The sequence below is a fragment of the Vulpes lagopus genome, chromosome 6, assembly GCF_018345385.1.
Source record: "Vulpes lagopus strain Blue_001 chromosome 6, ASM1834538v1, whole genome shotgun sequence".
Lineage (NCBI taxonomy): Eukaryota > Metazoa > Chordata > Mammalia > Carnivora > Canidae > Vulpes > Vulpes lagopus.
The window spans coordinates 30,854,477-30,878,117 of NC_054829.1; the positions used below are offsets into that span (position 1 = coordinate 30,854,477).

The 23,641-nt window shown below is 47.1% G+C and overlaps 1 long non-coding RNA gene and 1 pseudogene across 1 annotated transcript in view; one reads left to right on the plus strand and one right to left on the minus strand.

The window, feature by feature from the left end:
- LOC121492460 overlaps nt 1-23,641 on the plus strand; it is a 92,398-nt gene that overhangs the window by 48,264 nt on the left and 20,493 nt on the right. The window lies entirely within an intron of this gene.
- Nucleotides 22,712-23,306, minus strand: LOC121492459 (annotated as a pseudogene).

Consider the following 23,641-nt stretch of genomic DNA (forward strand, 5'->3'; position numbering starts at 1 on the left):
CATGTGAGTTAAAAAAAGAGAGAAGAGGCAGCCCGGGTGGCTCAGCGGTTTAGCCCTGCCTTGGGCCCAGGGTGTGATCCTAAAGACCCGGGCTCCCTGCATGGAGCCTGCTTCTCCCTCTGCCTGTGTCTCTGCCTGTCTCTGTGTGTCTCTCATGAATGAATAAATAAAATCTTAAAAAAAAAAAAAAAAAAGAAAAAGAAAAGAGAGAAGAGAACTGATTTGCTTGAACATCTTCCGGAAGTGCCAAGTACTTTCTGTATAGCATTTCGTTTAGTTGTCACAGAAGTCCAATTACACAGGCATTTCCACATGAAAAGTGAGGAAACTGTCTTCTTCAGTAACTTGCTAAGGTTTCCAAAGCTGGGAGTTAGGATCCACCGCTATTTATCCTTCCTTCCTCTTCCCCCTCAGATGCATTCCTCTAAGGGCTGGCGTTGGCCTGGGAGCTGATTTTGTCTGGAATACTCATGTGGCAGAAGAGGACCCTGAGACCTAGATGGTGATGTGGCTTCTATAAGATCCCACCGCCAGCTTGTGGCAGGGCTGCATTAAACCCGGAGCTACCAACGTAGGATTCTTCTAATAGCTGATAAAATTAGTAGCACTATATTAAGCCCCAAATCAAGTGGCTTTGTTTAGTCCAGTCATCTCAGAGACCAATCTGGAAGGGCTCAGTAGAGTGAAAATGTGTTCCCCTGGAGCCCAGAACTCCCTCCTGGGATTCTCACTCAGAGCATTTCTTGTATAGGCCATCCGGGTGTTCGCTTCAGCTTTATTTGTGGCAGGTTAGTGATCTATCACCAAAGGAATGGGTAAGTTAACTGTGGTGGGCAAATACTATGGAATATTCCCAGCTCTTAGAAGCAGGGAACTACAGGCACATTCCATGATATGACAATTTTCTTACAGCCAGAAAAGAAAAAAAAAAAAAAGCAGGCAACCAAATGCTCCTTAGAGCAAACCACTCATAAATTAAAAAACATAACTCCCCACAAATTAATACCATATATTATTTTATAAGGAAATATGCATAAAGGCCCTCTAGAAACACATTAGTGTAATGAGCTTTGGGGTGAGGGCAATTCTGTGGGCATGGTGATGCCTTGAGTAGAATAGCATGATTAACTCAATTCTTTACCTCTGAGGCCTTGGGGAAAAAATATTTTTATATCGGATATTTTATGGAGACAGAAATGTGTCTCCTTTATTTAACTGGTCGAGGCCTGAGTTCACCTAGAAGTATCTAAATCAAAATCTACGAACAATGCCTTTCGAAGTAAGGAGAAATTCCAAAGAGAGGGTGGTCCCTGCTTGGGTAGTTAGTGTTCTTCTGCAGATGCTGCTGGCCTTTCAAGGACAGCTCACAGGAGGCTCTTTCCTCCTTCCTGCTTTGTCCTTGACATTCATGACAAGATCCTCTTGAAGGCAAACAACCACACTGTCTTCCTCAGAAAGCCCACTGGCCTGGAAATGGGTTCCAGGTGAGGAAAATGAAGGTACAGAATAGGAACATGATTTGACTACGGCAGGTATTATGGAGCTGAGTCATATCCAACATTTGTAGGTTGAAGTCCTAATCTCTCGTACCTCAGAATGTGACTATATTTGGAGACAGGGCTTTTAAAGAGGTAACTAAGTAAAAATGAGGTCATTAGGGAGGGCCCTAATCCAATCTGACTGGTGTCTTTATAGGAAAAGGAAATTTGGACACATAGACCAGCGGGAGTGAGGGTAGGAGACATGTGCAGAGAAAAGTCATGTGAGGTCACAGTGAGAAGACCACCATTTGCAAGCAAAGGAGACAGTGCTCAGAAGAAATAAAACCTACTGACACCTTGATTTTAGACTTTTAGCACCCAGAACTGTGAGAAAATAAATTCCCATTGTTTAAGCCACTCAGATCATTGTCAGCTGCCAATAATTTCCTTACAAGTGTCACAGGTCTGAGTAAATCTGTAAATCTGTTTAATTCTGTGAGATTTTATGGCAGTCCTAGCAAACAAATACAGTAGGAATTGGCAGAGCTGAGATGTAGCCTCAAGGGATTAAAAACAAGACTTGGTCCCCAGTCCTCTGATTAGTTAAGTTGTCCTGTAGGTCTTGCTTCAGCAAAACTCTGGAGAAATTTTCCTAAAAAAGACACCTCCGGGGCACCTGGGTAGGTCAGTCGGTTTAGCATCTGATTCTTGATCTCAGCACAGATCTTGGAAGTCAAGCCCCATCTTGGGCTCAATGCTTGGGTGTGGAGCCTATTTTAGAAAAAAAAGACACCCCCGTCTCTTGGTGGTTGGAAGAGCTGACTAAGGTGGATCTCTGGGAAGAACAGGAGATGTTCAATGAACTCACCTAGCCTCTGCACCCTATAGTTAGGGAAGCCTTGAGCAGTTGGCTGACTAGACAGGGCACCTGGCGGTTATGAGTCCCCAGGTGAGGGGCAGTCATCATACTTGGTGAGAGACATTTGGCTGGAAGTACCTCTCAACTGACAATAATTCCTTTTTTTTTTTTTTAGGATCTCTTTTTTTATTATCATTTTCTTTATTGGAGTTCAATTTGCCAACATATAGCATAACACCCAGTGCTCATCCCGTCAAGTGCCCCCCCAGTGCCTGTCACCCAGTCACCCCAACCCCCCGCCCACCTCCCTTTCCATCACCCCTTGTTCCTTTCCCAGAGTTAGGAGTCTCTCATGTTCAGTCACCCTCCCTGATATTTTCACTCAATTTCTCTTCTTTCCCCTTTATTCTCTTTCACTAATTTTTATATTCCCCAAATGAATGAGACCATATAACATTTGTCCTTCTCGATTGACTTACTTCACTCAGCATAATACCCCCAGTTCCATCCACATTGAAGCAAACGGTGGGTATTTGTCGTTTCTAATGGCTGAGTAATATTCCATTGTATACATAAACCACATCTTCTTTATCCATTCATCTTTCGATGGACACCGAGGCTCCTTCCACAGTTTGGCTATTGGGGACATTGCTGCTATAAACATTGGGGTGCAGGTGTCCCGGCGTTTCACTGCATCTGTAGCTTTGGGGTAAATCCCCAGCAGTGCAATTGCTGGGTCGTAGGGCAGATCTATTTTTTTAAGTCTTTAAGGAACCTCCACACAGTTTTCCAGAGTGGCTGTACCAGTTCACATTCCCACCAACAGTGTAAGAGGGTCCCCCTTTCTCCGCATCCTCTCCAACATTTGTGGTTTCCTGCCTTGTTAATTTTCCCCATTCTCACTGGTGTGAGGTGGTATCTCATTGTGGTTTTGATTTGTATTTCCCTGATGGCAAGTGATGCAGAGCATTTTCTCATGTGTTTGTTGGCCATGACAACTGACAATAATTCCTTTGCAAGTGCCACAGGCCTGAGTAAATATGTACTTCTCGTGAGTTTTTTTGAAAGACTGCTCACTCCAACAGCCCATTATAGGGCTTTAAAAAGCCCAAGTTCCTTCTGCTATCAGACCAGAGATTATCGTTCCTATATCAAAGGCCTAAGGAAGGTTAACGAAGTTCAGGAGTGGAGGGGCTGAGTCTGGGTCAAGCCACAGAGCTGAGGAGGTCTCCCAGTACCGTACACCCTAGGAAAATGTCCCAGCAGAAAGAGGGGAATAAAGGTTACTTCCTGTGTCTTGAGTTTTAGCAATGTTGAGGCAAAAAAACACCCAGTATTTTTGATATAATTTGTGGTACCCACTTTCTCTCTTGTCAGTGTCATGGGTCTTCTAGGAGCCAGGGAGTTTCACTGGTAAAGGAGAATAGACACTGTACGTATGTGTTTTGGGGCGATACCTTGTAGCAGTGGTTTGGGGTATATGGATATGATGGGAAAGTTAGGGTAAAAATAGGAAAAAGGGGAGGAGGGACCGCTCAAGTTCCATTGGCTTCCCTGAAAGGTTTGAGAACCTCCTAAAACTTGGGCTTTTTTTTCAACCAGCGGCAGGCCACTTTGGGGCTTGCCTTGGAGCCTCATTATTGCTCACAGGCAACACCTTTCCCACACTACTACCCTTTTGGTCCATGACAGACCAAGTCAAGTCCTATAGGATTTAAGACAGCCCAAGCCTGTCTGGGGCATCTGTATTTGTTTGCTTGGCTGGTCCAGTTGAAATACCAGTTGAAGAAGGTGTCTCAGTTTATCTTGGTTCAAGGATGTTGCCTACTTCCCATACCCATATTCAAGGCACCATGGCTAGAACCCAGCTAGACAGTCCAGGGGTTTCATATTCTATATCTACCACTTACATGGTGTGAAACTTTGGCAAACTACCTAATACTCGAGCCTCAGTTAGCCCAACCATAAAATGGGAGAATCATTTTGATTCTATAGTGCTGCCAAGAGGAAAAAGTGGAATAAAAATATAAAGTGCTCCTGGCACAGGGTGGGCATTTAAAAATATTAATTTCCGGGATCCCTGGGTGGCGCAGCGGTTTGGCGCCTGCCTTTGGCCCAGGGCGCGATCCTGGAGACCCGGGAAAGAATCCCACGTCAGGCTCCCGGTGCATGGAGCCTGCTTCTCCCTCTGCCTGTGTCTCTGCCTCTCTCTCTATCTCTCTGTGACTATCATAGGTAAATAAAAATTAAAAAAAAAAAAAAATTAAAAAAAAAATATTAATTTCCTTCCTTTCACTCAGAGGAAGTTTGTGCCATTCATTCATTCATTCAACAAATGTTTATTTATTTATTAAAATTTTTTTGTGAGTAGGCTCCACACCCAATGTGAGGTTCCAATTCACAACCCCGAGATCAAGAGTCATATGCCTTACCAACTGTGCCAGATAGCACCCCTGCTCGACAAAGTTTTTTTGAGTGCCAACTAAAAGGTAGCACATGGTGCCCCCTGCACTTAGGCAACCTGGTGGCCTAGATAACCCTGCCTTAATGAAATGTTTAGTTGAGTGGGTAAAAAGCAAAGTGGAATCAGGTGTCAGGGAAATTGTGGCGTCATGTTTTCTCAGCCTTGTTCTCCAATGTCTTGTCACTTGGCCATGGGGCTAGACATGAGCATGATGCTCAGGGGAATTCTGTGAACCAACCTTGAGAACAAGACAGCAGTGACTCACAACAGGTTCGTTTCCGTCAGCAGCAAATGAAGGGCTGAGGACGAGGTCAGGGAGCCCAGCAGATGTCACAACAATCACCACCATCTCCTACTTATGAGGGACTCTTCTCCCCTTGCAAGCTAAGTGCTTTCTGGGCATTACTCAGTGAATTCTCACAGCCTCCCCAGGTGGCAGGAGGGGCGGAGATTATTAGAGATGAGGAAACAGGCACAGCCAAAAGATAAGTGCCTTGCCTGAAGTCACACAGCCGGCAGAGGCGCTTGACCCAGAATTGGGTTGCCCAACTTGGAGTCCATTGGCTCACACTCTGACCATCAGGGCCATGAGGTCAGGAGGCTGTGTGTGGCTGTGGGAGGCGGGGCTTGTGGTGGCAGGGCAGCCTTCCTGCTAGTTCTTCCAGGCCTCAGGCAGGGCTTCTAATTCTACACTGTATTCTGTTCCAGTGGCCCTGAGCAGTGCGTTTAGGGAGATTCCAGTATTGGTCTCTTCCTTGTCCCTTGATATTGTCCTTAGGATGTTAATGCAAGGGGACCCTAGTGGCAACCTAATCCAATCCTTTTGTGTTATATATGAGGAAACTGAGGCTCAGAGTGATGAAATGACTTGCCCTGGTCACAGAGATGGGAAGTGGCTGCACTAGGTCTAGAGCTCAGCTCTCAGTCACCGCCAGCCACCCTCCCCACTCCGCCACCAGGAAGGTTCCCAACAGTGGCCTGGTTCTGCAATCCCAGTACTCTCTGTTGTCATCCGCCACTCCTGACATCCCACTTTGGAGTTCCAGGCCTCCGTTCTCCCAGTAAAGTGCCTCTATGGGATTTCTCATGGAGCCCTGTCTACCTTGAGAAGCTGTCTTGGGTACTAGCCACAGGATGGGTACCTGGAAGGTCCCAGGAGGGGAGCCACAGGCTGCTCCCATACTTGTTCTTATCCGCAGCACCAGCCCTTCTGAATCACCTTTCTCGCTTGAGTGCTGAGTGCATTTAGCACATGTGGGAATATTTTCCGATGACAGTGACTTCTTCTCTGCCGGAGATAACATCTGTGTTAGTAAACTCTTTTACCTACCAAGCTTGCCACTTTCTTCCACCACCCGGTGACATATCCCAGGGGCCTCCTCGGCTTCAGGAAGGGGCTGGCATCTTGGGCAAAGTGGTTCATGGCCTCTGTCTGCTGACTAGCCTGCCTTCTGGAGCCTAGTGGACCAGTCAGCCAAATTGCATTCTGGGGGCACCTGGGTGGCTCTGGGGTTGAGCATTTGCCTTCGGCTCAGGTTGTGATCCCGACGTCCTGGGATCAAGCCCCACATCGGGCTCCCCGCAGGGAGCCTGCTTCTCCCTCTGCTTATGTCTCTGCCTCTCTCTGTGTGTCTCTCATGAATACATTTCTAAAAATCGCACTCTGTTTCACCCTCAGTGGTCCCCACACTTGAAGCCTTCTGGTACGAATGCGGGTAGATGGCTGTAGGTGAGAATGATCTACTTTTTAATGCTTGTGTTTTGATCTCAACTTAGCATTTTTGGTGGTTTTTCGATCTTGTCTCTCTCTCTCAGGGTCCTGGGAGCAGGGACACTTAAACTTTGTAGATCCCTGTGGCCTCATTATTCTACACTCACACAGACCTCACAGACACTGCTGCTGCTGGGAAGATACCATGGAGGACTGCTGCAAATTGACGTCCCTGCCTCCCCATTTCTCTGCAGTCCAGCAGCCTGATCTCCACCATCCCATAGGAGCTTGCCGGGGAGGCCCTATGGCTCTGGTTCACAGGAAGGCAGGAGGGGAAGGAGGAAAGGTCCAGGAGCAGTGAGGGTGAGAAATCGCTGATTCTATTATGAAACGAGTCCCCTGTGGCCCAGAGGTGACGTCGTCTAGTCACACAGCTCTAGGATTCTACAGGCACTGATGGGAGACCTGCCCATGGAGCTGTGATAGAGCTGACAGGGTGGTGTAAAGGTATTGGCACTAGGGGCATCAGAGAGTGGGTGCGCTCAGCACATCCTGCTCAGTGATGAGAAGTCTGCTTTGGATGCCCTCTGCAGGTACTACCTGCCCCTTTGGGGTTATCTAGGCCTCTCTTCCTGATGCTGCAAGCACTCTACATCTATCTCATCCATCTGCTCGTCTGAGAACTGGTATTATTACTGCCATCTTACAGATAGAGAAATTGGGGCGCAGAGCAGGTGTGGCGCATGAGTGAAGTGAGGCTGAGAACGCAGGTCTGATCCCAGCTTGCAGGACATACTGTATCCTGTCCTGCCCACATTCACACCTAAGCCCAAACAGCAGGAAAAAATGGCTTTGGAAGGAAAATAGTGTTAGTCATCTATATGATGGTAAGCATAATGTATATTGACTGTAAAAAATTTCAATGATCACCAAATTTGGGATTCAGATTCCTCAGATGGGGAAGAATGAGTAGGGGTGAGTGGCGTCAGGATTGTTTGGGGGCATCAGTTGTATAATAGTAAGGCCTTCTGGTTTGGGTTTTGTTTTGTGTGTGTGTGTGTGTGTGTGTGTGTTTTGGTTGATGAGTACATGGGTGTTATATTTTTCTTTTATTTCCTTTCTGTATATCTTAAATATTGTACACTAAAGGCAAGTCACTCAGACAATCCCCAAAGCGTAAGATTATTGTTGAAAATGAAGGAATTTAAACTAGTATTTCCAAGACTGGGGGCATTAAGGATTGAAAGGATCATTTGAGGAGCCAGAAAGGGGTGTACTTCCAGTGAGAATGGAGGAAAGTGCTCTGGCCGAGAAGCAATCATGCAATTGATTATCATGAAGTAAAATAATTACATCAGGCTTTCTGGGGTCTATATGCACCAAGCACTGGGTTAGACCCTAAAAAATAAACACATTCCTGTTCTCCTGGAGCTTTCACTCTGATGAGAAACAAAGGTAAACATAGATCAATAGTCAGCAAAATCTTCGTACAAACTGGGCTGACGACAATAAGGAGGAGTTTAAGTAGAACTAATGTTGCAGGGGAGAAGGCCCCTAGGAGGAGAGGAGCCTCCAGTGGACCCATCTCTTGGTCCCGAAGGGTTCCTCTGTCATCTCTCACTGCACAGATTTGGGGAGCAGCAGAGCAAACTTGGGGAACAAGGTGAGGGTGGAGACAGAGCCGGTATGAGGAGCACCACGGAGGCCTAGAAGCCCCAAACTCCACCAGTCTGGTGCTGGTTCCGCCCTGGGTGTGCCCGGAGCCTGTGCATTATACTCTAATGAGGGGTTGGGCCAATGGTGGTGTATTTCTTTCTTTTTTTTTCTTCTTCTTCTTCTTCTTTTTTTTTTAATGAGGTGCTGCTTTGCATAGATAAATACTATGATTGTGATGTGGGAACCAAATGGCAGATCATTATGCAAAAAGCATTGGCAGAGGTGAGATTATGAAACCAGTTCTGCTCGAGGCCTGCTGCCTGAGCGTGGGAACTAGGAGGTGTCTGACTGTCTGCACCTCCGCTGGGCCAACTTGATGGAGACCGCCCTCTCCAGCTTGTCTCATGACAGCTGGGCTGGGACAGGAAGTGCTACAGATTCAGAATCCCAGAAGGGGGAAGCCGGAGGGGAAGGCAGGTGCCCCCCCCCCCCCCGCCCCGTTGTCCCTACTGCCTACTGTTTGGTTGGTGGGACCAAAGCTCTGCCTTCCGCTGATTCCTGATTGTGGGAAAACAAGAGCAGGGGCTTTAGGTGTCCCACATTGGACTCCAAGAAATCCTCTGCCTGGAAGGAGGCAGAGAATAGGGAAAGGAAGGATGACCTTGGTTCCGAGTGTATAGGCTGGCCTCTCAGCTGGGGTAGCCGGGTCTCAGAAGAGGAGGTGAAGACCTACAGGGAGATGCTGTTTGGGCAGCCAGAGACGAATACTCTAGTAGCCTGGAGAGAGGCAGAGAAGACAGACAGCCGAGGAGGGAGACCTAGGGCCCCAGGATGCAGGCAGAGGATGCTCCCGTGATGCCTCATGAAATGGAGAGCTGCTGGAGTGGTCAACCAGCTAATCAACATAGTGCACACAGTTTGTGCTGTGATGCACCCATCCGTCTGCCTTATGTCAGGCTCAGAAAACCTGCTGAGGGTGAGCATTGTTGACAGCTCCCAAGAGGTCAGATCCAGGAGATATATAAAGCCAAGGTCAGCACTGCCAGGGGAGGAAGACGCAGTGGCCTGCATCCCAGGTGTTTGCTGCAGTGAAGGCTGCAGTGAGAGCGCCCCCTACAGAGCACATCAAGGAGAGGCAGCCTGGGGAACAGGGAGCCTGAGGGTTTATCAGGCAAGGCAAAAGCCATCAATTCTTTTACTCAATCAACAACTATTTGTTGAGCAACTCATGTTTTCATGGAAGTGAAATCAGAATAACCTCCTTATGTTACACATCTGGAGAGCAACTAGAGTTTTCCTCTTGGTTTCCCCTGGTTCCTCAGCACACTGTTACAACATCAGCTCTGAAGAGGAAGTGAGACTGGCTAATGGTCTTCATTACATCTAGATCTCCCTTCCTACTTCTACCAGCTGAGCAGCTGGAAAGAGGGCAGCATGGGAATTGGGGGAGGTGGCTCCACCTTTCCCAAGGTCTTGGGACTCAGTGGGACGCCTCTGGATATTCCCTAGACATGTGGGTGATGTGGCAAGGAGTGTTAATGATGCAATTCAATTATGCCAGGCTGTTAATGAGCTAAGTGCTGTATCTTTATTATGCATCAAATACTGGAAGACATTAAGTACTTACAGTGTCCCGGGCCTTCCCAATACAGAAGAGCATGATTCTGTAAGAAGCTCGGAATCCCTACTTGCCCAACTTCTTAATGACCTGATCTTAAATTGATTCGTAAAACGAACCATGACTATTACTCCTAGGGCTCAAGAGAGTGAATTAATGGAGGATTACAGTATTCATGTTTCATGTCATCCCAGGAATGGTCTTTGGACCTTGTTCTACTCTGTTCTCCTTGTCAATTCCCACTACACCACTGATTCCAGTCCTGGGAATGAGTTGTAAGGAAATTTCTCAACAGAAGCAAAAAATTGTATGTTCCAAGATGCTCGCTGCTGTTAAAAATGGGAAACAACTTAGCACATAGTAGATATGAAATGTTAGAAAACCAGTTGAGTAGCTGATAGCAAATCTGTACATGGTACATTATACAACCACTAGAAATGGTAATGATAATGCCTTTGCAGAATGATGGAAAATATTTATTTGGCAGTAAGTGGAAAAAGAATATAAGCAAGTATGTGCATTTTAGCAATCTATAAGGTATGCACTGAAGGCTGTTTGCAAAAGAGATAATTGTATTAGAATGGTGGAATGCTGGTGATTTTATTATTTTACAAAATTAGTGTTAATGTTAGATAATTTTAAAGCACTCTAAAAGAAGAAAAAAATACTACTTTAAAATATCATAGTAACTGTTCATGATTAGCCATTTTCCCCGACCCTAAAATTGATTCTCAAAGTGAGGCGTGGGGTGACCTTGACATTATATTCAACATGTGGATTGCTGGGCCCTACCTCACCTGGGACCAGAATCCCCAAGAATCAGAAGTTCAGCCAGGCTGCAAAATGATTCTAATGCACATTCATGTTTGAGAACCACTGTTCTAGAAGTTCTCAGAATCAAATTGTAAACAAATGACAAGACGGAGATATTGATTTTCCCTCCTGAGAAGCAGACCGATTCTCTGAGAGCTAATGTGGTCAGGAATCAGTTCATCAGTCTTTGAATTTACCAAATTTTTCAATTTAGCCAACTTACTTTAAACTTGTTTTAACAATAATCTTCCAGAATAGATTCTCTGTGAACATCTGATTGCATTCTGCCTAAATATGTTAGTAACTACGCATTAAAAATATATTCTTATTTGATTCAATGTATTCTTCATGAATTTATTTCTTGCAAAATATTTTCATTAAATAACAGATTTAAAAGAAAATATATTCATAGGAAGAATGTATTTATATGAAAACTAAATCATTCTAGGTCTCTGAGCTTTTGACAAATGGAATATTTCTTAAATTGCTGTTAAGGGCAGCCCTGGTGGCTCGGTGGCTCAGCAGTTTAGTGCCGCCTACAGCCCAGGGTGTGATCCTGGGGACCCGGGAACAAATCCTGCATCAGGCTCCCTGCGTGCAGCCTGCTTCTCCCTCTGCCTGTGTCTCTGCCTCTCTCTCTCTCTCTCTCTCTCTCTCGTGAATAAATAAATGAAATCTTAAAAAAAAATTGCTGTTAAGAAAAAATATCCATTGAGAATATTCAAGGAGTTTTTGGAAACCCGTGAATTTAGTGAAATCAGAATTGTCATTCAGCAAATTGATCCTTTGGGGGATTCAACTTTTGTTGAATTGACCTAGAGTCCTCTTGAAAAGCCCAAGGGACTCTGGGCTATACTGAAGTCCAGGAGGCTAAGGTTGGGTCAGCAGGCTGAGTAAAAATCTGGGTACACGAGGTCTCCTAAGAGGTCCTGATACTCACACTGAGAGTCCTGAGGGGGTCAATGGTAGCTCTTCCTCTTTCCACATCCAGTGGGTGCAGGAGCCTGCCAGCTGTTTCATCAGAGACAAAGCAGCCCTTACCCCTGTTAGAAATGTTAAGACCCATTCTATGGAGTTTCAAAAAGGAAGGTAATGGTTTGCAGTGGAATTGGAGAAGTGGGGACAGATTGCACTCTTAGAGGGAGCCCCTGTATGCCTTATTCCCCTCACCTAAGGTGGGACTTCCCCACTGAAACCTCCTTTCTCCCGTGGGTGATCTTCCTTTGTGACTCTGCCATAGCTTTGTTGCTTACACAAATTCACACATGACCACCATTTTGGGCTTCACCCTGACAGCTTAGCAGCTATTGAAAGAGCCCTCAAAAGGAGACTGTGCTGATGCCAATGGCCACAGAGAGTCTTAGATAATCCCTGACGACGTCAGCTTGCATCTGTTGAGTGCTTTCCATATGAGAGTCAGTGACCTGCCAACTTCTGTGCACGGTATCACTTACACTACAGCCCTATGAGGGCTCAGTACAGGCCTATGAGGCAGGTATTATTCTTATCCCTGATATACAGATGGAGAAATGGAGACCTAGAGATGCTAAGTCATTGCTCGAGGCCTCACAGCCACTGTGCGATTGGCCTGAGCTTTGACACCAGGTAGGTCGGCTCCAGAGCTTCTGCCTCCTTTGGTTAGAGAGAAACACTCAGTTTTATTACCTGAAGCCCATCTGCTGACAGTGTAGTCTTTTTTTTTTTTTTTCTTTTTTTTTGACAGTGTAGTCTTGAGGACAAATATTTAAAGAGAAAATGAGGAAGTGAAGGAAGAGGTATTCTATTCTCACAGGTGACCTGCCATGAGCTTGTTGACAGATTTTCAGACTTGGCCAAATGGGTTCTGGGCCTTGGGACCAATAGCAGATGAAAGTTGGCGATTCTCTATTGAATAAAAAAGGAATCCGTCAGCAATACAGGTTCTGAGGAACTCCTCTGAGGTCATAGCCCAAGGGAGATGCAAATCAACTGACAAGGGCCTACGCTTGCTTTGTTGGGTTGCTTGAGAAAATACAGGATGTCCAGTTAAATTTTGATTTCAGATAAACAACAAATTTTTATTTTCATTTTACTTATTCATCTTTATTTTATTTATTTATTTATTTATTTATTTATTTATTTATTTATTTTTTACTTATTCATTTTTAAAGACTTTATGTATTTATTTGAGAGAGAGAGGCAGCATGAGCTAGCAGGGAGGACAAGAGGGAGGGGCAGAGGAAGACAGATAAGCAGCCTCCTTGCTGAGCAGGGAACCTGATGCAGGGCTCCATCTCAGGACCCCAAGATCATGACCTGAGCCGAAGGCAGATGTCCAACCTACTAAGCCACCCAGGTATCTCAACAAATAAATTTTGAGTATAAGTGTTTTCCAAATATTACAGGGGATATACTTATAATAATGAATTTTATTGCTTACTTAAAATTCAAATTTCACTGGGAGTCTTATATTTCTATTTGCTAAATCTAGCAACCCAGTTTCTTGGGGGAGACAGCTCACAACCCAGGCAGTGTGTTAATAAAGACAGAGTGAGAAGTACAGATAATGGGGCCTTTGGAGAAGGGAGAGTTCTGGATATAAATCCAAGGAGGTTACACAATCTTCTGGGTTAACAGACTCACTGGAAGGCACTTTGTGATGGGATGGCTTCCTGGCAGAGCTGGTTTCTAAGGATAGAAGGGAAGGATCCAGAAGGGTAGAGGGGGGGAAGCCTTTGAAGCAATGCGGGGACAGTAAGCAGACAAGGAAATGTCTAGAGAATCTTCTTGCAGGGGAAGACCAGAGGTGAAAGATGGGTCTGTGGAGGGTCTTAAGTGTCCTGTAAAGGGATTTTGGAGACTGTCTTTTGGACAAGGATGGGTGACCAATCAAAGTGGTATTTTAGGAAGGTTAATCTAGTGATGGCACAGAAGATTGGTGGGAATAGGGCAAGAGACTGGGAGTTGAGTGTGAGGTGATGAGGGTCCGTGGGAAAGAGTGACCAGAAGGACATTCCAAAGCAATGGCCTTGTCTTTCAGGTACAATATCCAGATGCCCATCAGGAACACAGGTGGCCCAAGGTGGCTGTCTCCTGTCAAGTGGGAGATCTGGGCCCTGCTGGGTATAGAGAAGAAGGCAGCCATGGATGCAGAATCTCAGAGGGAAAGTATTCATGTCCGAGGCACCCTCAGAAGTCTCTCACTACAGAAGATGGAGGAAGGGAGACTGAGTGTTATAACTTGTTCCATTCTATCCACCCTCTCTGCAACACACACGTGCACACACACCACTGTTGCTTATTCGGTTTGTATAGGTTTCCAACAGAAAATGAACTGTTTTAAACTCAGATAATATTTAGTAGGGATGCAATTTCAGCCTTGCATTCTATTGTTTGCTTTCCTGGAAGCCAGTCTTTTAAAGATCCATTCCACTCCCAAAGCTGTCACCAGCTTGGCATGTGACCCTTTTTCTGTGGGTCCTCCTGCAGCTAAGACAACCCTATTTCTTGTAAACGGTTTTGAGATCCTCTAAAGAAAAATATTTCAGCAGCACATAAGATCATTGCTACATGGCCAACTCATCCCTTGCCTTGGCCCTGGCACCCAGCCAATCCTGAAAAGCCCACTCAGCTGTTCTAGGTTTTCCCAGAAGAGCTACCTGGGCAAGAAAGGAGAGGCCCAGACATGTTGGAAACGGCAACTGTTCCAGCCCTTTCCTGGGACTGGGTGGGACAGAACAGACCCACAGGGGCAGGGCATGAGGGAGGAGGCTCCTCCAGCAGTGGCAAGGCCCTGGGTACCCTGGCTCTATCTGATCTTCTCCCTACCCTGGGGTGATTGAGGGCTGGGCTTACGGCAAGGGTGACTTTCCAGAATGGCCTGGAACAAAGGTGTGGCCCCAGTGAGTGAGGAGGGAGAGCATTAACCTCCCCAGCATGTGAAAGCAAGGTGTTCAAACCCTAACTCGAACGCACCATTTCCTGCCTCCTGCTTGCATGTCTTAGGCCAGGTGACTGCTATCTCTTCCTCCCATTGGGTAGAGTGTACGTCTCAGTATCTTCCCTGCGGAACTGACCAAGGCCAAGGTGCACTTGCCAGGACAGCTTGACCTTGGCATCAAGGTGATCCAAACTTCAGTGGTAAGAATGGGGGGTGGGAGGCAATGTGCAAACTGCCCATTAATCCTCATCGTGCCAGCCACTTGCCCATGGGAAAGACTCAAAGGCTCACCTTACCCTCCCACCCCATTGCCCAGGAGCTAAACTGTGCTGCCCAGGGGTTGCACCCCAACCTCGCAGACCTGCAGCCTCTCCCTGTTCTTGTGGCAGCCCTGGCCTATGTATGGACTCTGTACCCCTTCCCTGATTGTCCTTCCTTCATCAACTTCTCTGCCTGGAGAAGTCCTTATGGGACAACTTGCTCCAAAGTCCTCTCTCCTGTGAAGCCTGCCAGTTTCCTCCTTTGACACCTTCTTCTTAGGGCCCTCTGCTATCTGGAGAGAGCACTTACAAACCCAATACTCCGGAAGCTCTGTGCCCCCAGTTTCCAGCCCTGTGCAAATCTCCACAATTGCTCCCTGCCATTTCCCTGACCCAGTCTGGGTCCACTGAATGTTTGGGGTCTAGCCTGGCTGGACTTTGAGGGTCTCTGGGAGACAGTGCCTACAACTGGGGCTTTGAGCTCTCTTTCCATTCCCAGTGGCCTCCCCGGAGGTGGGGTGCTGACGGAGCAGGAAGTGCCCGGGTCAGTGCCCATGCACACCACCTGTGGCTTGTCTCAGCCTCACGCCTGCCTTCTCTGGCTCATCTCTGAGGCACTGGGTTCCTCCTTTATCCCCCAGACTCCTCCACTGACCGCTCCCTGGCCTTTCTTGCTGAGTCAGCCCTCTGCTAATTGCCACCAGCTGGCCAGGCTGCCTTCCCAAGATGCTGCGGGCTGCCGGCTCGTGGAGGCTGACTCTGGGTGGCTTGTGTGCTGGGGAGTTGGCATTGTCTCCCCCAGTGAATGTTGGGGGAGATATCCCAGCCAGGCCTGGGGGTCAGGTGAGTTGGGGAGAAAGGCCCAGGAGAATGTAGGGAGATGGGGGAATGGGCCTGGGGGAGACCCAAGGGCCTCCCCTTCTACTGTCCATAGCCTTTCTTTACAGCAGTGGTTCTCAACGAGGCAGGGTGATTCCCTCTCCCCACCCTCACCTGCTTGGGGCATCTGGCAATGTCTGGAGGTGTTTCTGGTTGTCACAACTGGCGGAGGGAGGGGAGAACTACTGGCATCCCACGTACAGAGACTGGAGATGCTGCTCAACATCCAGCAAAGCACAGGACAGTCCCCATGACAAAGTATTATTTGGTCCACAGTGTCAATAGTGCCAAAGTTGAAAAACCCTACTTTAGAGAAAAGAGGCCGGGGCTGGCTGGCATAGGGGCCTCACATTCGAGAGGTGGGATCAAGTAGGTTTTCATTTGTCTGGGGGATGACTTGTCCTTAGGGCACACATACAGTCTTCTCTCCCCCTTTTGGCCCCCCCATGGAGCCATCAGCACTCTCCCTGCACTCACTCGGCTCCTTACTGCTGACCCCCCCACCCCCATCCCTGTCTCCCAACAACTCCTGCTGGGGGCAATTTCTGCAGCCAGCAGGTATTAGATGCTGAGAAAACCTCTTACTTTCCTTTATTTTGCTCCATTATCAGCCCATAGTTTCAGAAGGACAAGGAAGCAAGGGTTTGCTTACTATTTTTCCAAAAACACTGTAGGCAAAGGAACATTTCTTTTCTTTCATCTCCTATATGATAATATTATTCACCACCATGCATTGATTGCTTATTTTGTACCTGGAACTTTCACACACGTGTTATGATATCATTGTCACAACAACGCTATGAAACAGCTATTATCACTCCTTGAAAAAAACCCAGCTGAGGCCCAGACTAGTTATGTAACTTGCCCAAGTCATGTAGGTAAAAGGGGTGGTGCTGAGATTGGGAGCAAGTCTTTGGTTCCCAAATCAGTAATCGGAAGGCCCCCAAAGATTTCTCCCATAGGAAATCAGCATCACAGAGGAACTTTCTATGTGAAAAGGACCACAGGGGCTCTCATGTCTGCCAGAACCATATGGGTACGAGGAAGGGTGACCAGGAGAGAGGCTTTGGGCTGCTAGGAAAGAGGAGGCTACCAGAGGACAGGACTGATTTCCGGGAGGGGTGACTAATGCTGCCGGGAGTCAGCCTGGGCCCCGGAAGGGTCCTCTTCCTCCTCCAGGGCCCCTGCTCTCTGGCCCTGGCGTTGGTCAGGTGTCTGGAAGGAAGGACTGGGTGTCCCCCCCGCTTCCCCAGAAGAAGAGCTCCATCCGGGGAGCTCTTGCTGGGCTGCTGAGTGCTGCCAGGGCTTGGAGGCTGCAGGAGGCAGGCGGTAAACAGGAAATGGTTAAGTCAGAGCAGGTGGAGCATGCCGGGTGCTGGAGCAGGGCAGGAAATAGCTAAGCGGCTGAATGGACTCAAAAGAATGCTCTGCCCTCCTCCCCGAGGCTTTGGCCAAGGGCTGTCCACCCACCCCTCCCTGCCCTGCACTAGCAGACACGGGCCCAGCAGCCGCCTGACCCCCCACTGCCCTCCTCAGTTCTGCTAGGCCTGGGAGGTGCTGCAGGGAGAGGGCCCAGGGAACCGGGAAGCCCAGCCAGGACAGGCAGGGCAAGAAGGAAGGGCTTCCTTCTCTCTGGGGCTGGGAGCTGGGCCTATCTCCAGTGGCCCAGGAGTGAGAGGGTGGGGCTGGGGGCTTGGGCAGCCTCCCAGGGTCCTAGAGGTTGTTTTCGTCCCCCTGGTTCTTTGTTTCCTAGAGGAGGGCCCTTTCTACTGACTGGGGCTCCTACCCTGGGCTGAGCCTGCAGCCAGAACAGTGGCCTGGGATGTAGACAGAAAAGGCTGGATGCCCCAGGGGACTCTCCTGCTCTCTGCTTTCCTCCACAGCAGCAGGTGTCCCAGAAGAGGGGTGGCACTATCCTGGAAGGTGAGATGAGGAACCTGAGGTTAGGGAAGTTGAGTAGCTCACACAGGGAAAGGGAGCTGGGGCTCGAACCCCTCTTCTGCCTCTCTGTCCTCCCCTGCTGTCCCTCTGCACCTCTGTGCCTCTCCTGTTCAGAGAATTTTCTTTGCTCTACCCCGGAGTAAAATCAGTGGTGCTCTGGGTACTTCTTTGACTCCTTTCTCAGGGGACTTACCCTTGTGGGCAAGCAAGGCTCTACTTCCCAGGGTCCTCTTGCAGGTGAGTTGTTTCTCTGCAGAGCAAATGGTCCCATTGCTCTGGTCTTTAAGGGTGACTGACATGTTACTATCTGAGAGCTCTGGGCATCCAGGTATGAACACTCAGCAGGCAGGATTCCCTGGGTGCCTGAGGGCCACACAGGGACACTGAGATAGGCGTAGCCTATTCCCGGTGCCGGTTGTTGCTTGTTCTGCAGCACATGGCTCCTGGGTGCAGCTGTCTTGCCTTAGTAGGGGGAGAAGCTGTGCTTACATATTTTCCTGGTAGCAGTGGGCACCAAGGGTATCTCAGCCCCCCAAATAATGATAACCACCCAAGTTTATGGGGGTATTTTGTCCTATTTATTTATAGGAAGTATATATTTAAATATGTACATGAATATATTTATACATATATTGATTCATGTAATCCCTACAGCAACCCAAAGAGGAGGTACTTTGATTATTCCCATTTTAGAGGTGAGGCATAGAGAAGGGAAGTAACTTAACCCTGGTAGTAGGGCATTGGTGGATTCAGGTACACTGAAATCAGCCCTGGGCAGCTGGCTCTGGCCCGCACTTTGGCCACTAGGCTGTATTGCTTGTGTGGGAGCCTTTGGAGGAGGCCACATTTATTCTCCTTGAGGTCTCTCATAAGATCCCTATTCTTTAGGAAAAATTCCTTGTCTTTCCAGAGTCAGAATTTCCTGAGCATCCTTCAATATATGTGAGGCTCTCGAGGTCTCTGATTAAGAATGCCAGAACAGAGAAGGAGAAAATAGGTGGAAAGCTCCTCGGTTCTCCCAGCTGGGCCATGAGCATGGCATCTTCCAGCTGCCACTGTTATGGGGCCCTGGGGAAATTCCACTATCAGTTCTGTTCCTTCAAGAGCTGTGTGTTGACACCAACTTTTTGCTAGTCCCTGGGCTGGGTACTGGGAGGAGCCAACTAAAGCAGACATATCGTGTGCCCTGGGGTGTTGGCAGTAACAGAAGAGTGTTTTCATGTGTCTTTTGATTAAATGTGGTAGATACTCAGATAGAGGGAAGTGTGCAGGTAGGGAGCTCAGAAGCAGAGGACTAGTACTCAGGCAGCCTGGGAAGTCAGAGAAGGTATGCTGTAGGTGAACAGGCTGGACTGAGCCTTGAAGGAGGAAGAAAAGGGGTGGGCGTTGGGAGGCAGAGGTGACAATGCAGGCAAAGGCTTAGAGGCCTGCTATGTTGGTGAAAGCAGAAACAGAAATACCTCAGCTTTGCTAGAGGCAGCAGGACAGGAGAGGACCTGGCGGGGTTGGCATCACAGGGCCAGTGAAGCCATATCAGAGCCCTAGAGCCTTGTCAGCCTCTGCCTCCTGGCTTGAAAGACCCCTGCAAAGAGAAAGGACTTGGAGGATGACAGCATAAGAGGTGGACTCACACTCTCTGGTTTTAGAAGTTCCTATGAAGCTGCAGTAATTGAAGCAGTAGAACTGATGGAAGGATGGACATTTATAATAGTGGTCGTGGTAGAGAGTGGTGAGGGATATCCCTCACACACAGTCAGCTGCATTTTGAAAAGTGCAAAGGGAATTCAATGGGGAAAGGACAATCTTCTTAAAAATGGTGCTGGAAAATTTAGACATCCATAATGAAAAAAAAAAAAAAGCCATAGCTTTTAATGAAAAAAAAATCAGAGAAAACAAAAGAGAAGGTATGAAAGAAAACATAAAACAGGGTATGAAAGGAAAAAAACTAAAAGTAGGAAAGAAGAAAATGCAGGAGAAAATCTCTGTGACTTGGGTTAGGCAAAGTTTCTTGGTTATGACACTAGATGCACAATCCATGAAAGAAAAATGGACAAAGGGGACTGACCAAAATTAAAAACTTTGGGTTTTCAGAAGACACTTAGGAAAATGAAAAGAAAAACAACCACAGACTGGGAAAAAGTGTTTGCAAAATCTGTATCTGACAGAGAGGACTTATATTCAGAATATATTGAAAAATTCCCCAGACTCAGTAATAAGAAAATGAACAATTCAGTTGTTTTTTAATTTTTAAAAAAGATCTTATTTATTTATTTGACAGAGCACAAGCAGGAGGAGGGGCAGGGAGAGGGAGAAACAGACGCCCTGAAGAGCAGGGAGCTGATGTAGGGCTTGCTCGCAGGACCCTAGGATCATGGCCCTCGCCAAAGGCAGATACTTAACCGACTGAGCCACTCAGGTGCTCCAACAATTCAGTTTTTAAAATGGGCCAAATATTTGAACACACACTTCACCACAGAAGAGATGGGGATGGCAAGTAAACACATGAAAAGATGTTTAACGTCATCAATCACTAAAATAAAATGATAATAAGCATCCACTATATACCTTTAAGGATAGCTCAGATTAAAAAAAAAAAAATCACAACCCAGCAGCTGACAATACCAAGCACTGGGAAGGTTGTGGAGTGATCCAAACTCTCGTTGGTTGCTGGTGGGAATGCAAAATGGCCCAGCCCCTGTTGGAAGGCAATCTGGCAGTTCAGCGTGCAGTTTGGCCTACACTTACCCTAGCACCCAGCAATCCCACAGTTAGGTATCTACCAAGAGAGATGAAAACTGATGTCCACAAAAACTTGTATGCAAATATTTATAATGGGATTTTTCATAATGGCCAGAAACGGGACAACCAGGATGACAGAAACATTCTTCCACTGCTGAGTGGATAGACACACTGTCATGCCATCCCCTGAGTGGGACACCGCTCAGAGAGGAAATCAAACTGCTGATCCAAGTAACAACATGGGCCAATCTCAAGTGCACCACGCTAAGTGAAAGAAGCCAGACCCTGGTGACTTTGTACCACAGGATTCCATGAGCAGATACACCTCGGAGACATCATGGGTTCAGTTTCAGACCCCTGCAATGACGTGAAAATCGCAATAAAGGGAGTCAAATGAATGTTTTGGTTTCCCAGTGCATAGGAAGTTATATTTACACTATACTGTGGGCTATTAAGTGTGCAATAGCATTATGCCTACAAAAACAACATATACCTTAATTAAAAATGCTCGCCATCATCTGAGTTTTCCATGAGTCATAATCACTGATCAAACATCACCATACCAAATACGACAATAATGAAAAAGCTCAAAATATTGTGAGAATTACCAAAATGTGACCCAGACCACTGTTGGCAAAGTGGTGCTGATAGACTTCCCCCATGCACGGTTGCCACAAACCTTCAATTTGTAAAAAACAAAAAAACAAAAACCACACAATATCTGAGAAGTACAATAAAGGGAAGAGCCTGTATATGACAATCTGGAAAAGGCAAAATTACAGGAACAAAAAACCTAGTAGTTTTCAGGGCTAGGGCTAGGGCTGGGGACAGGGGTGGGCCGGGAACCCAGGAGAATCTAGAGAGTGATAGAACTGTTCTGTGTCTTAATTGTGATGGTTACATGACTGCATGCTTTGTCAAAATGCATAGAACTGTATTTTAAAATGAATTTTACCATATGTAAGTTATATCTTGATAAACCTGACTTTATTTCTTTTTTAAAAAAGATTTTATTTATTTATTCATGAGAGACTCACAGAGAGGCAGAGACATAGGTAGAGGGAGAAGCAGGCTCTCTGCGGGGAGCCTGATGTAGGACTCGATTCCAGAACCCCAGGATCACACCCTGAGCAGAAGGCAGACACTCAACCCCTGAGCCACCCAGGTGTCCTGATAAACCTGACTTTAAACAAACACTGCACCAGGTTATAGAGCCTCATTTTATAACTAGGCTTTAGGCCTGGGAGTCGGGGAGACTCACATTTGGTCTAGTTCTTGACAGCCATCCTGCCCCCTTGGAGCCCCCTCATCCCCCCACTCGAGAAGCCTTGCTCTTTGTGATTTCAGAGGGCCAGAAGGGGAACCATTAATGAACCCCTCCTCTGGGGTATTGTCCCTGTTTTTATTAAATGCAAGTGCTCCTCAGAGGCAAGTAACTTAAGTTTGAGGGAGGCCATGGCAGAATGAGAGAAGGGAATGGAAGGATGGGAAGGGAAATGGTTTCCATGAGGCTGGAGATGGTAGGGGTGGAGGAGTGGGAGGTAGGCCTTCAGTTTGGTTGGTGGCACTGCACTGTGCCCATGCACTGTGAGTGTTTGTGGGGAGTATGGATTAGGGGCTCCATGGAAGGAAGACTGCCTCATTATTATGCAAAATCCTCTTTCCCTACCTGGCCACCATAGCCCCTATCTGGGCTTCCTTCCCCAGCACCTTCCTCCTAATTATCCAATTCCAATTACGGGTTGCCCAGACAGGTTGGGGGATGATTTATTTATGGCATCTAAACACAAAAGACCTCAGCATCCTCTTGCTCACCCACATATTTCCACTCCTCTGGGTCCTTCAGGGTTCATATCACCTTAGGCATTTCTATCCTGTTGGAAATTTCCTTGCCAGAGAGGAGTAGACGTTCTGAGAAGGCATCAGGGCCCCAGGCTTCAGTGGTCTTGTGATGCAGATGATGGGGTGGGAGGATTGGTTGGGGCATCTGCTTGGCTTGTTTTTGTTTCGACAGCATTTTCTTCACAGGTGCATTCACTCTCCCACCACAGGGCCTTTGCACACACTGCTCCCTCTCTCTGGGGCTTCTCACTTTCTGAAGTTTAATTTAACCACCATTTACTATGCCTTACTGTATGCCTGGTATGGAGGATGCAGAAGGAAATAAGACTAGTCTTTTTATGGTAAGAAAGACTTTGGCCTAGGGAGATGGTGGTAACAACAGCAGCCGCAACAAACGCAGGGCCATTTAAGGAGACATTTATGCAGACAATGACATTCAAAATTCAACAGTCCTAAATGCATGTCATTTCTATTAGTCCCTTTTTCTTTTTTCTTTTCTTTTCTTTTTCTTTTTCTTTTTATTTGCATTTATTCTATGCAGAATTTACTCCCGGGCCATAAGTTTTTGTTTCTTCAGTTTCTTCTGGGATATCTTTTTCTTCTGTGCAACCTCCTCTTCTGGTTTAGGAACAATCTGCTCTTTTTCAGTAAGAATCATCTCAATGTGGCAGGGAGAGCTCATGTATGGATTAATCCGGCCATGAGCCCTGTAGGTTCTACGTCACATCTTGGGGCTTTATTCACCTGGATGTGCTCAATGACCAGAGAATCTACATCTAAACCCTTAAGTTCAGCATTACTCTCCGCATTTTTAAGCATGTGCAGTAAAAATTCATCACTCTTCTTGGGCCACCGACCCTGTGTCCAGCCCCACTGTTTGGCCTGCGCACACCTACCAACTCCACCATTGTAGCGACGGAATGGCACACACTGCTTCTGCAAAGTGACATCTTTCAGATACTTGGTGGCTTTTCGAATATGCATACCCTTGATGGCCTGGGCAGTTTCACGTGTGTTCTTAAAGTGAACACGAAGATTTGAACCTCTCGACTTGCATGATTTTGTAGGGTTTTCTGGGTCCAGCGAGTAGCGAACCATCTCCGGACGTCACCTCAGGCAGCTCGGGGGAAGAGCTATTAGTCCCTTTTTCCAAGTGAGGATGCTGAGTGAGGCTCAGAGAAGTTAAATCTCTGGCTGAGCTGGCACATGGCAGGGTTGAAACTTGAGTCTGTGCCTCTGGATCTCCAAAGCCACGTATATGACCATAGTATCATCCCACCCTCTCTCCCACATGGAGGAAAGCCACTGTCCAATTCCAGCCCCAACCTGCCAGGTCTTCAAGTTGATCTGCCATAGAAGGAATGAAAAGCCAAGAGCACCCTGGTCTATCCCAAGGGATGCGGGCTGTACCTGGAGATGCCAGTCCAAGACTGGGCGAAGGGGGCTGTGCAGAGATGCT